A 13,409-nucleotide genomic window follows, 5' to 3' on the forward strand; every position below is an offset into this window, starting at 1 on the left:
TTTTTATTCTCTAAGCAATGCCTGCATGTTAATTAGTACCATTACAAAAGAAGATAAGATCTAAAAAAAAAAAAAAAGATATATTAACGATGACCAAGATATTATTAATTTTATAAGCCCCCAAAAAAACACAAAAGTATAAATTATTTTACGATCACGCTTGTACATATTTATTAAATAACATTTATGTTGTTCAACACGTTTAAAAAATAATAATTTTACAGCTATTTTAACGACTCACAACAAATGCAATACGACCACTTGATCAAAATAAAATAATTTTTTGTTATCTAATTATTTCACAACATTTGTTCAAACTTTTTGCAGCCATTGTCACCATCTCTTTTTCATTTTCCAATTAGAGTGCCATAAATTTGTAGATAATCCTAACAATAATGACGGAATCTGGCAGGTTCGAAGCATTTCAATTAATTGTTCATATCTTGTTGAATACTAATAAAATGATTTCAATCATTAAAAACTATTGCATTGACAATTAATCATGTTACTAGAATAAAGTTAGTTTGAGATAGTAACAATATATTCCTATTTATATAGGAATTACATTTTATTTTTTCCCTTTCATTATCACAATGATATGGTTCTAAAAATCAATTTTCAAGGTTTTGCCTAATCTCGATCTTAATTTCAATTTTTTTTGTCTCAACCCGTCATAAAGAAATATAAGAAGACGTTATTGGAGTATAAAATAGGTGGGAAGTGACAACTGCACTGTTATCAGGGTATGCAGAAAATAAATAATCTTATTCAGTTGTATATTCTAATTTTCTTGGATTATCAAAAAGTAGACTCTGTTTCTCACTAAAAATACTGGATAACGACGAGCTCATCCCATGCTCTTAAATTTTTGATGAATGCAAGCTCTATATTTATTTATATCTGGGCTCAAACAATGAAAGTCTTGGTTACTTTGTCAGAACTTATACCAAAGGGAAAAAGAAAAAAATCAAGATTTATTTTTTCTCTTGATCTCGGCGTAGCCTTTTTCTCGTTCTTGACTATAACACCAGTTCCCCAATACATAACCAATTCCTATGTATACTCTTAACAACTTTTAATAAGTCTTTGTTGCCACTTATTAAGCTTATGAGCCATGATTTTTTTAACATGAAGTACATACTTACACTAAATTAAGCTCTGAATATTTGCACTACTAAATAGTAAACAATCCTACTATTTACCTACTAGAATGAGGTAAATGGGCGTGATTAAAATAATAAAAACATGGCACAACCACTTTGGGGCCACTTCATTTAGTTAAAATAAAGAAAAACTACATTGAATAACATATACAGGACGTTAAGATAAGATTGGCGCATGCGTGCACTAGCAATAAAGCTGTCTGATGGCGCCTCTTTTTTTGCCGGCAAATATATAGTTACATATTCAAAAAACTTTATTGAAGATTTGAGTATCGCGACAGTTGCTCTGGATAAAAAGAAAATTTAATTTACAGAGTAGGAATGACGTTGCACTGTGACGATGATTTGTGTCCACGACAATTTTGGTATAATTGGTCGATTTCCATTATATTATCAACATTTTCGACGTCCATATTACCAAAACGGAATAATTGGAACCACAGCTTTGCTGTGGCATTCGATACTGTACCGAATGTTCCATTAAAATTTGAACACCTTGAAATTGAAAATGAAGGAGATATAAACTATTAACTAAAAATAGCATTTAAACAAAATGAATACTATAAATAGATGTGTGTCTGAGTACTCTTAATCATTAAAGTTGCACCCCATAGCGGCAATGTTGACTTCCAGTGGGTGGAAGAAGGGCATGCACACGTTGCAGAGTTAATCACAGTGGCCATGGCGTCCCAGTGGAGGCTGAAAATTCCTTGAGGACCTTGGTGTTTGTATGGCAGACACTCAGACCTTCATCTCGATCACAACTTTTAGGTGCTTATGGAGGGGTCTGGTAAAAAAGAGTTGAAATGAACTTCAAAGTCTCATTCAAAAATTCTTACAACGGCGGTAATGGGTTTCGTTCAGTGGTGGTGTCAGAAGTAGCTTCTCTTCCATTACTAGGCTCTTTCAGCCAATTTTCTTGATAGTTCTCTGTACAGTCTAGTGTGAAACCCCTAGATCTCTTAACAACACCCTCATGGACTTGAGGGGATTGACCTGATCTGTTTCCTTTAACTCATCCAGATCCAGTTTGGCCTTTTTGACAGAGCCCACTTTCTCTACAACGTTTCAAACTTAGAAAATGTGGTCCTGTTGACGTTCAAGAGATATTAATTAATTTCATTCACTCAACCTTAATTTATTATTGAATTACTAAGTGTTCAGATTACAATGGTCCACCCAGTATTCCAGATCAACTCTGTAATCAAACGGTTCTGAAACGTGTATAATTTTAACTAATTCAGTCCAACTTTGGTCGAGACCTGTCTTGTAGTGAAATTATGTGAGAATAAATAATTATGTATAGAGCATGAGTTCACAAAATCAATGCCTCATCAGTTGTATATGATTGAAGGGAAAAATAACATATATATTTACTACATTAGGTGAATGTACCAATATAGTGGAGTAAAATTAATAAAAAAAAAGGTTTTTATGTTTTTTTTTAAATATAAAGTATTGAAAGAGAAAAATGAAACAAAGTGTAATTACTTCAATATCAAGTATAAGAATTAAATTTGTCAAAAAAATGAATATCATTAAGATTTTGTTTGCATACAAACCCAAAGCCACTTTTTGAAGCATAAATTTAAAAAAAAATCGTCTTCAAAAAGGACATAAAGAACATAAGTTATTTCTACAAATAACATTTCGTGATAAAGGGGAGCAGTTGATAATTCAAAGTGAGTATCTGGTTTTTCGAAATGTTTTTTGGTTTTATTTCAATTGTTGTAATATAGAGTAGTAATATCCAGTCATGTACATATTTGTTTCGCTATTGTACGCATTTTTAATTCTTAATTGTAAATAAAATGCTAATTTCCATTTGAAGGACTGGTAGTGTCGAACTGTATCGTATATCCATAGGATAAATTAATCAGAATGTTCTTAGTATCTAAAAATAGATAACAAATACATAAAAATATACGTTTAGTTCAAACTTTATTAGTCCGGGTTTTACTTTACAATTTTTTTTTTTCAAAACCCTGGTAGTAATAAAATGCACCTTTTATATTTATTTATATTTTTGTGATTCAAATTAAGGGGAAAGAGCAAAAAGATTAACGGTGGCAAAATATACATGGTAAATGTCTATGTTGTGGAGATCCATTGTGATTCATAGTTTTTTTTTTTTAAATATGCCTCTAAGCTTGTACTTGTAAGTATGCTACATTTATTAGAAATATGCATTTGGGGATCTTTTTTGAAGTTCCATACGTAATTAGATGTTTTATTATCAGAGGGGGTCCCCCAACATGCAATAGCATAACTTAATTACAAAAAATGTGTTTTTTAAGTGAGTAATGTGTTGTATGTAAAGCAATATCAACCCTGGCGAACATATTGACCACTTTTGACGATGAAGGCTGTGCCCAGGGCGTACCACTCTGTATGATGGCAACTCGGAGAAAATCCAAATTTGTATCAAATGCATAGCAGAAGTTATTTTCCAAGACACTATAAACTGCCAAGTCAAGAGGATGAGGTCAGGGCTGGAGAAGGAGGGAGGTCAGAAGTAAGCCATATTGTTGCTGCATAATTTTTGGTTCTTCTTGACTTTGTGGGGGGTGTAAGTGACTAATTGATGTTGTAGACAGTCCGGATAGAGATGTCAATGATCGCTGTATCTTCCTCGGCATTGACAGGGGCGCAGAGAAAATTGCACACACGTTGCCTTTTTCATTGATGCTCCGACATTTTTGTACTAAGTACATGGGTTAAAAAAACTGGTTTAATTTAATTATTAAAATGTTTTTTTTTAAATAATTACACTAATATCCGTTTATTTTGGATTCGACGAGTCCTGGTTTTGTTGTAATAAGATATTTCAAGACCCTGTAAGTAATAAAATTCGTAATTTACGTACAAAAAGAATACATTTTTATGTAACACCTACACATGGTTTGTGTCTCAAATAGTCCAGTATATCCGTGGAACCAATTCCCTTCACTATTCAAATTATTACTGTATGTATATGTAGTTGCCGACGTAAAACAGAAAAACAACACTTATACGTCTAACATTTGTTATGTGTTTATGACGAAAGAAAAAAGATAAACTATTTAGTACATAAGCGCTAACGTCACATAACAATCTTTATCTCTATACTTTTCCTTTATAAAAGAATGGAAAAGGTCTAAAAGTTAGCCAAATATTCCCAACTGAGTGTCTTTTATTGATTTAACAACATATGTAATCAATATTACAAGTCTACTAAGCGGTCCTTGGGATGGCCAAGGAAGATATCTGGATAGATTTTGATGCTAGACTGAGTCCTTCGTATTGCCTCATTGTTACATCCTCACGTTAAAAGAATACGTGGAAGAATGACTAGAATTTACTCCAAAAGTAAAAAATATAATATACATAGTGAACTACAAGAACTAACAACTTGCTTCATGATTACGTCTCCCAAGAAACTATAATCTTCAACTTCCCCTCCATCGATAAGAAATACTAATTCAAAATATAAATATTTACCAAAGATTATTTGTCATAACTGCTCAAGATCCATAATTCTTGATCTGAATTTCTTATCAGATCTCCAAATCTGTCGGTCTTTTGATTTTGTTTTCTCTCTCTTTTTGTTGGCCTTATCTATAAATTAAATTCGAATGTATCGAAAAATCACGGCGAAACCAATTAATGGATTTTGCGAATTTTTTTTTATGTAGGTTCTCAAGGCTAAAAATATGGTTCAAGTAACTATTTTTTGTCCTTGAATCCCATGGCGGCCTTGAAATAACATTTTCCCTAAAAATAAACTTTTTTTGACAAACAACGACTATTTTAAATAAAACGAAAATCAAGACCTTTAAAATTCTAAGAATTATTCTTCGGTGAATGTTGGTATGTCTCTGCACACTTTTTAAAAGGAGATTATGAGGTAAAAAAGAAAAGAAAATAGTATAAAACCTTGGATTTTTATATTAATAATGTAATAATTGAGCAAACGACGGTGTAACTTGACTATTTTTTCGCATCCAACCCTTATATCTCTTTTTAAAAAAGTATACAATGGTACACTCCAACAACTTGCAGCGAGAATAATCCAGAAAATTTTATGGTCTTTATTTTTTGTTAAATTTTCCCGTTGAGTTAAAAAAATTATTATTTAGAATATACATATATGCCTTTCGGTTAAAAAAAAACAAAAAACTTATCAATGTTATAAGTCTAAAAAAGAACAAGAGATATCGAAAATCAACAGTTTTAAAAAAATCATTAGAGTTCTTGATATTTTGGAAATACCTTTGCGTCATGAATATTCTATTGAATAAAGTCAATATGATCAGCTACATTGCTAAAAATTATTATTCTTCTGTAATATTATTTTGTAAAATTTTTAATTACAGTTGAACAAATTTAAAAAAAGAATAATTAAACGATTTCTAGATAGTTTGATAAAGAACACAATTAGTTCATTTTCAAAATTTTCATTTATTCATAACTTTTTTTTAAAATAATTTTTTATTCACATTTAAAAAAAACGGCAATATATACAAATTTACTGTCGTACTAAATAAATACAAACTTAAAATCTTATTCAATTTAAATCGATATAATATTATAAATAATTATTATATTTTGAAGTAAACCATGAATAATATGAAATTTTAAATTTTTTATTTTTATATAAGTTCGTGTAAATAACTTAGTCTCATAAGAGAAGAGAATGAAAAATGGGAAATAGAGTGATCCAAATTTGAAATCCGACGCTTGATCAATAAATTTAATAATTATGCAAGGGTAAAAGCACCCACAACTATCTGTTAACAAAATCTTCAAGTCCTAACGTCCCTTGTTATTGAGCCGATAGTCTTGCTGAATTATAATTTTGAGATGACTGCAACTTTTAGGGGATCTCGAGTCATCAGTGCCATATACACCAACCAATCTTTTTTTTAAAGCTCTATTCCAAGTTTATCCCTAATTTTCCCTTCACAATTTGCCTTACATATATCACTTCATCAAATTCATACAAGAGATGAAAGGAGGATTTTGTGCGATCCTGGCAGAAGGACCCAAACCTTTCCTTTTTATCTTTTTCCCACATTATGGTGAAGACTGTTGAGGAGGTTATTGTCGACACGAGATGACGTCAGCTGGGGTCAGAGTATTTACGGTATAATTATCAATAAAAAGTATCATCCTTTTTTTCTTAATTTTCGAAGAATATACCGAGTGGTACATTAAAATCTGAACTCTTTGAATTTTAAACTTCAACAATAAATTAATTAAACAATTAATATCAAGCATTAATACTCTAAATAGATGTATGTCTGAGCTCTCGGTGTTTGGATCACAGATACTAAAAGCCTTCCCCTTCAAATTTATCCAAAAGGTGTATTTGAGGGGTTTGACATAAGGTCTGTAGGAACGGGGGTTGCAAAAATGTCAAAAAATAGTTCAAAAGAGGATAAAAAACTCATTCCAAAGAGCTTTGCAACGAAGGAGATGGGTTTATTTCGTTGCTGGTGTCAAAAGTTGCCTCTCCACCATCAAAAAGCACTTTCCACAAAAATTGATTATTGCTCTCCGGACAGTCTTGTTTGAAACCATGAGATCTCTTGTATGGACCTTCATGGACTTTAAGGGATTGGCCTAGGTGTTTTCCTTTACTCATTCGGGTCCATTTTGGCCTCTTTGGCAGAACCCTTCATCTTCTACAACATTTCAGAGTTGCAGACGGCGTAGACGGGGTTCTGGGAGATACCCAACTGCTTGGAGTGCGTTAATGGAAGTTTGTCCATCATATTTATGTGTAATTTTCTGGACTTGTACGTAAGCTAGACAGATCTCATGTTTTTTCTTGCAACTTATTGTTTCAACTTTAAAATATCGAAAAAATGAATTAATTTCAATCTCTCAACCTTCATTAATCATTTAATTTACAAGTGTTCATATTTCAATGGACCACCTTTTAAAACGGGACATATTGACGCCTTCTTCTTTTTTGTTTTATATGTCAGATGGAATATTAATAACTGATGTTATATTGAAGCCTTATATTTTTCTATATACTTTTAGTAAATATTATATATCTAAAGAGTTTTTTTTTCTCTGTAGAGAAAAAAAAAATCACTCACCTCATGTGTCCTTATTTGGTCATCTATATCCAACCAAAAAAAAAAGAAGTTAATTTATTTTTCTCTGAAATGAAGTAAGCTTTTGGTAGATTTAATTTAATTTGAAGATGACTGGACCTATAGGATTTAATAAAAAATAATGAGGTGGTGAAACTCATCCAATAAAAAAGGGTCATTTTTTTTCTGAATAAGGAAAAATCATTTATTGTTGTCTTCCAACCATGTACCCACCATCATTATTGTGAATTTATTTTATGATTATGGACATTTATTTTGGAAAAGGGGGGTACATTTTTAAATTCATAGCGTGTTAAAGAATATATATTTTACCTAATAGGTGTATGTGCATATAGATATATTAACCTTTTTCTTCTTCTCGGCTATATTCATATATTAAAGGTTATTATTTAGAATTACCTTTTTATAAGATGATTATTAAGGCTCTGAAATAAATAATAGTAACTATTATTTATGAATCTGATTAATAAACAAAGAAAAAAAGCCCTTTAAAACGTGATGATGTTCTCTCCTTGGCTTGGGTTTTTAGGTTTAAAATAACTGTTATGGTTACTTTGTCACTCTACACTGGACGTCACTAAATTATGTATACATAAAAAGTTGAATAACTCGAAATTGAGCAAATTATTTTACAGAGTGCAATAACATAAGTTCCTCTTCTCAAAAGGCAAAAAAACAAGTTTTTTTTTTAAATTTGAAAAGTATTACAATTTTGTGTTTGATAGTGACAGTAAATATTGAGGGTTAAAGTTTTGATAATCATATCAGATAGATGACGTCCCTTGTTGTCCACACACGGAATAAACCAAACTTTGATATTTAAATACCCTTTAATTTATTCTTATCTTTTTTTAGTTTATCATTTAGAGGTTTGAAAGACAATATTTGACATAAATATGCAAAATTTAAATAACAACATAACTTATTTTATAATTAGGGGTGAGAAATATAATTATATTTATATAATTTTTTTTTTTTTTTTTTTTTTGATTCTATTAAATCTTCAAATTTGGATTTTTCTGTAATACATCCGCTACCAATTACTTGGTTTATAAAGACCGTAAAATTTAATGTTTTGCATAATATTCCATTGGAATTATTTGCATTAAAATAATTTTGAAAATTTTAAATTATGAAAATTAAGTAAAAAATCGTTTGGGTATAATTGAAGTTGAAAAAATTAACGGTTTTTTATAAATCATACCAATAAAACAATTAGCTTTAGTTTATGAATATTCTATCAAAGACCTTTTTGGCATTATTTATTTTTGACGGTAAACGCACAATGTTCCAGCGCGTGAAGGAATACTGTAATAAGGAAACTGTAGAATCTGTCATCTAAAATAAAACTGCGCTTACTCGCGTACTAATTTTGCACCCTGATTACTATATATTATAAAATAGGAAAATATTTTAATGGACCCTGTTTTTTGTTAATATGAAAATTTTAAAAAAATATTTCATTTTTTTTTCCGAAATGGTTTGTTTTTCTTTAAAAAAAGTGTTATGAATTTGGCCCCCGCAGGACATTAATTAGAAGTAGGCAAGCACAAGACTAGGATATTTCTTTGTAGGTGGAGTGTATTACGCTTATTTTACAATTTTGACAGAAGTTATTTTTGCTTCTTTATAAATGCCAAATTTGACCAATTACATTTCGAAAATTTTAGAGTTATATTTTTTTTAAACATAAGGTTAATTTTATACAACAAAAATGTTAAAAATTCTCAATTTGGGGAAAATCATAAGTTTTTTTATCAATAAATAATCAATAAAGCATTGTTTTTTATTTTCCAAAAAATCATTTTTTAAACCTTTCAATAAAAAATTAAGTTAACCTTTGGAGCGAAAAGAGTTTAAATACTGTTTGAATATGATGAAGTGCATTTTTTTTAATAATATTATTGTGTAAATAAATAATGAGCTATATTTTTCCAATATAAAACTTTTATACTCTCTATATTTTCGGATATCAATTATGGCATTCAGAGCCAAAAACGAATATAATTTGACCAATATAATTCATAAATTCAAAATAGATCCAAGGTCATAAGGTAAGTTTATGGTTTACGTTTGATGAAATTATTTTTTAAATTAAAACAATAAAAGACTTTATATCTCAGTAAGCAATCATTTAATAGGGCAAAAAAAGAATAGATCCTTAGAATCCAGTATTTTAAATAGTTTTATTAGTTTTGAGTTGTGGGGGGGAACTGAGTATATGTGCAATTAATATGATATGTAGTGTATCAACAAATATACAATGTTGAACAAAAAAAACACAAAAAAAAGGGGGGGGGGGAGGAAGTAATTTCGTATTTTTCGCTTTATTTCAATGTTTTATAAGAAGTGTTACAATCATCTGATATAAGCCAAGTATGCCCTGTCCTGTTAGATAACTTATTGCCAACAATCATCCTACTTCATAAAGTCCTTGTCACTATTGCCAAAACAATCGGAAACCCGATTTTAATAGGCCCCCATTGACGCTAAATTTTCACTCCCAAACACGTTTACATTAGGCAGGAACAGCTAGTAGTCACTTGGTTCCATGGTTTGGACTGTAGGGATGGATACATAAGAACTTACCATCCAAGCTCCTTGAGCTTCTGGCGCATCATCAAAGATGTTTACGGGCTGGTGTTGTCTTGATGATGTCTTGTTGTCTCCTATTTACCAATGCTGGTCACTTCTTTAGATCGGCAGCTTCAACCCGTCAAGTTATTCTCAGTAGAGGGTAGAATAAAGTAATACAAGAATTGATTGAACCACTGGTGTGCAACACGAACCGAAAGATTATCGGCCCCATATATATTGCAAATTTTCTTGGTCGCTTTTTCCCTTTCAGGTAGTAAAATATGGCATTTTTTTTCTGTTGAGACCTCCTTACTTGACGCAAGATAATTCAAGACCTAACCAACCAACCCCAATACTGTCAGAAGAGTGATTTTAGTATACACTCACACCTTTAGAGCAACTTATCGTAAAAATCCTATGTGACCAATAATGAACAAGGTATTGTACTTAATTAAATAAATGAGGCGGAGAATAAGAAATTTCCTTTTCTCCAACCTAATATATACAACTCAACATTTTCAATATTTGAGTCAACTATAGATCTTGTGTTCAAATTTGGGGGATAAGCTAAGATGCCCAAAAAATTTAACTTGACTTTTGAACTTATATTGGATTTAAGAAACCTTTATTGTCCCAAATGACCTTTCAAATAAAATCTGTAAATTTATCATTCTTTCAATTTAATGCTCAATTTTGGTTACTTCAATTACAATTTGTTTCACCTCCAAAGGAATAACCAAAATAATGTGTGAATAAAAATTAAGGGTTATTTATCTAAAAGTACAAAGTACAGTCAATTTTGAGATAATATTCCTGGATGTTTTTGGGTAGACGAAACATATAAATAAAAGAACAAGGTTTTCATAATTCTAAAAAGATTGTTCTTATCGGATAAAAATACTGGACCTGAAATTCAGGAAATGAACTACATTATCATAAAATATGCAAGACAAAACATATATAAGATAATATGCAAAGCAAGGCAGTGGTTAAAATTTATCAAATGATGGTGTCATACTGTAAAGTATTTTTATATAATTTAATTTAATTTTACGTTTTAAATAGCGTGAAATCATTGTAAGACATTCTTATATGTAAAAATGAGTGTCAAATGGCTTGATAATTAGGACAAGTTTTATGTGTAATTTTACACCTTAAGTACTGCGTGGAAACTTGAAACTTACACATGTTTATTATATTGATTGAAGAGGTTCCGTGTTAGGAAATTAGAACTGGCTGTAATTGTATAGGTAGCCATGTATCTCAAGCACCTACTGCTTTTTGGATTTTTTTAAAATTGGACGAAAAATGTCATCACAGCGATATTCAAGGCTTAGGGTACCAACTCTTTTTCATGCTGGGTACACTCCGACAGAGGTGGACAAGCTGACAGGAATGGGGCGTAAGACCATCTACAATCTTAAGAAGCGGCTTGATCACAGATAAATCATAGAGAGAAAGGTGAGATCTGAAAAAAAAGCCCATTGTTGTCGCTCTAAGTCATTGTGGTGCACTTGATCTAGTTCCGGAGGGCTACATGCTCACATCAGCCATGTACAATAACATTGACACGGGGAGGCAAAAATAAAAAGTCAAGGAACTGGTGAATTAAGTTAGTCTACCTTTTTATTTTTTAGGATATTTTAATTAACTTTTTTGGATACTGTAGAGAAGCTTTATAATTCAATATAAGATCGACTGGCCTCAATGACAACCTCAATTCTGGCCCTAAAGCCGGCGAACTCGTTCTTGATATTATCTTCAAGGTAGGCTGTCCAATCCTTGTCGACGGCAGTTTGGGGTGAGGGTTGGCATTGGTATTCCTCTCAATGGTACCTGACCAGAAATAATTGAGGGGGTTCAGGTATGAGGATTGGTTGGATTTTTTTCTGCTTTAACTTTTTGGTAACAAGGTCCCTTGATCTTCCGACTGAGGGATTGAGACCCAAATCTTCAGGCATAACCACTCTGAGGGTCCTGGGGCAATGCAGATCTCTTTGGCTTCCGTCTTCATACTTGTCATTGGGTAGGCATCTACCTGGCCTTTAGGATGTTGATGATTGTCTAATCTCTGTTCTTGTTATAGCCACCACTTTCAAGAGACCTCTCAGTGCCCAAACCGTTATTTCTAGCCTGTTGGATACGGTTGACTATGCTGACTTTGACGCCGACAATCTTAACAATGCCCTTTTGGCTAACTTGGGCCTCAAGGAGGTCATGCAGTCTTTGGTCTTTAATAAAAGCTCTTTGAACGGAGATTAATTTTTACAAAACAAACTTCTTAACCAGATGAGTTCTTTGGGTACAAAATTTAAAAAAATAAACCGATCATTCTTATCTCCCAACTCTGGTATCTTCCACGAATTACCGTCAATTTCTATCTTACAAATTATTTTGATTAATCATTTATAGACGCCACAAATTGTACTTAAGTGTATACATTGAATAATTACAATAATATAATGATAAATTGACAAATTTTATTTGAAAACCCATATTCGGGCCAATATAAGTCTAGAAAATGCAATATAGGATTTAAATTGTTGTTAAATTTCTGAGGTATCTTCACTCATCCCACATTTTGAAAACAAGGCCTATAATTGACTCAAATATGTCTATTGAAAATTAGTCTGAATATGTAGTAGAAAAATTAATGGGGATTTTTTATTTCTGTTTAATGTTGATTCTATGTTTACGCACTACATACAAATTATGGCATTTACATTTATTTTTTAAAAATTTTTCTCTTGATTTCACTTGCATGCTACTCAAACATAAATTCATACCGTAAAATAGAATCTCATCTTCTATTTTTCATTACTTTTTTCCTTTATAAAAAATAAAGAATATTTATTAGAGATTATATATATTTTTATAAGTAAAAACAATGCTAGAGCACCTCTTTACGGTTAAAAATATAATTGGGTTAGGTATACCAGAATATAAAAAGTAAGAGTGTGAATCCTCTTTTTAAAAAATGGAACATCTTAATATAGCCACACTAATAACCCTACTATAAATCATCATTATTAAAAGTTTAAATGTCCCTAATTTTTTTAATCTTTATTAATGAACTTTATATGACGTACTTATACAGTTGATATATGATATATTCTAAAATAAAACTCGTGGTAAAATATTCCGAATTATCAAATTTTAGACCAAACTTAATTTGATTCAAAACATAATCTTTAAAATGTATGATGGATATTGTTGATAGAAGATTTTTATTTGACATCGTCATTCTGAATTTTGAATGCATATACAACTAATTTTTATAGAAATAAAACTCTTGTGAAAACCCTTTTTTTTTGTCACTCTTATGGAATTATCAATTTTCTTGTATAAAAATATCAGTAATCAACATGGCGTGTGACATTTATAAAGATACTCTTCATATCAGCCAGTAAGTGCAATCAAGATCTTTTTTTTTTTTGACCTTTTGCTATTTTTAATGTTTCTTGCAACCTTTTCTCCGAAAATAAACAAAACAAGGGCCCAAAATCAGTTTTTACTTGGGCAATTCTTTCAAACTATGGACTTATAATTGTATATTTGTTGG

At 30.8% G+C, this 13,409-nt stretch overlaps 1 long non-coding RNA gene across 1 annotated transcript; it reads right to left on the bottom strand.

The window, feature by feature from the left end:
- Positions 1–959: 959 nt before the first annotated feature.
- On the bottom strand, positions 960–2,366 carry LOC121116318 (uncharacterized). Its single transcript, XR_011779527.1, has 3 exons — positions 2,003–2,366; positions 1,725–1,950; positions 960–1,658 (listed from the first exon to the last, which is right to left on the bottom strand). It is a non-coding gene; the product is annotated as an uncharacterized lncRNA (long non-coding RNA).
- Between the last annotated feature and the right edge of the window lie 11,043 nt (positions 2,367–13,409).

The sequence above is a fragment of the Lepeophtheirus salmonis genome, chromosome 4 (genome assembly GCF_016086655.4).
Source record: "Lepeophtheirus salmonis chromosome 4, UVic_Lsal_1.4, whole genome shotgun sequence".
NCBI classification, from domain to species: Eukaryota; Metazoa; Arthropoda; class Copepoda; order Siphonostomatoida; family Caligidae; genus Lepeophtheirus; species Lepeophtheirus salmonis.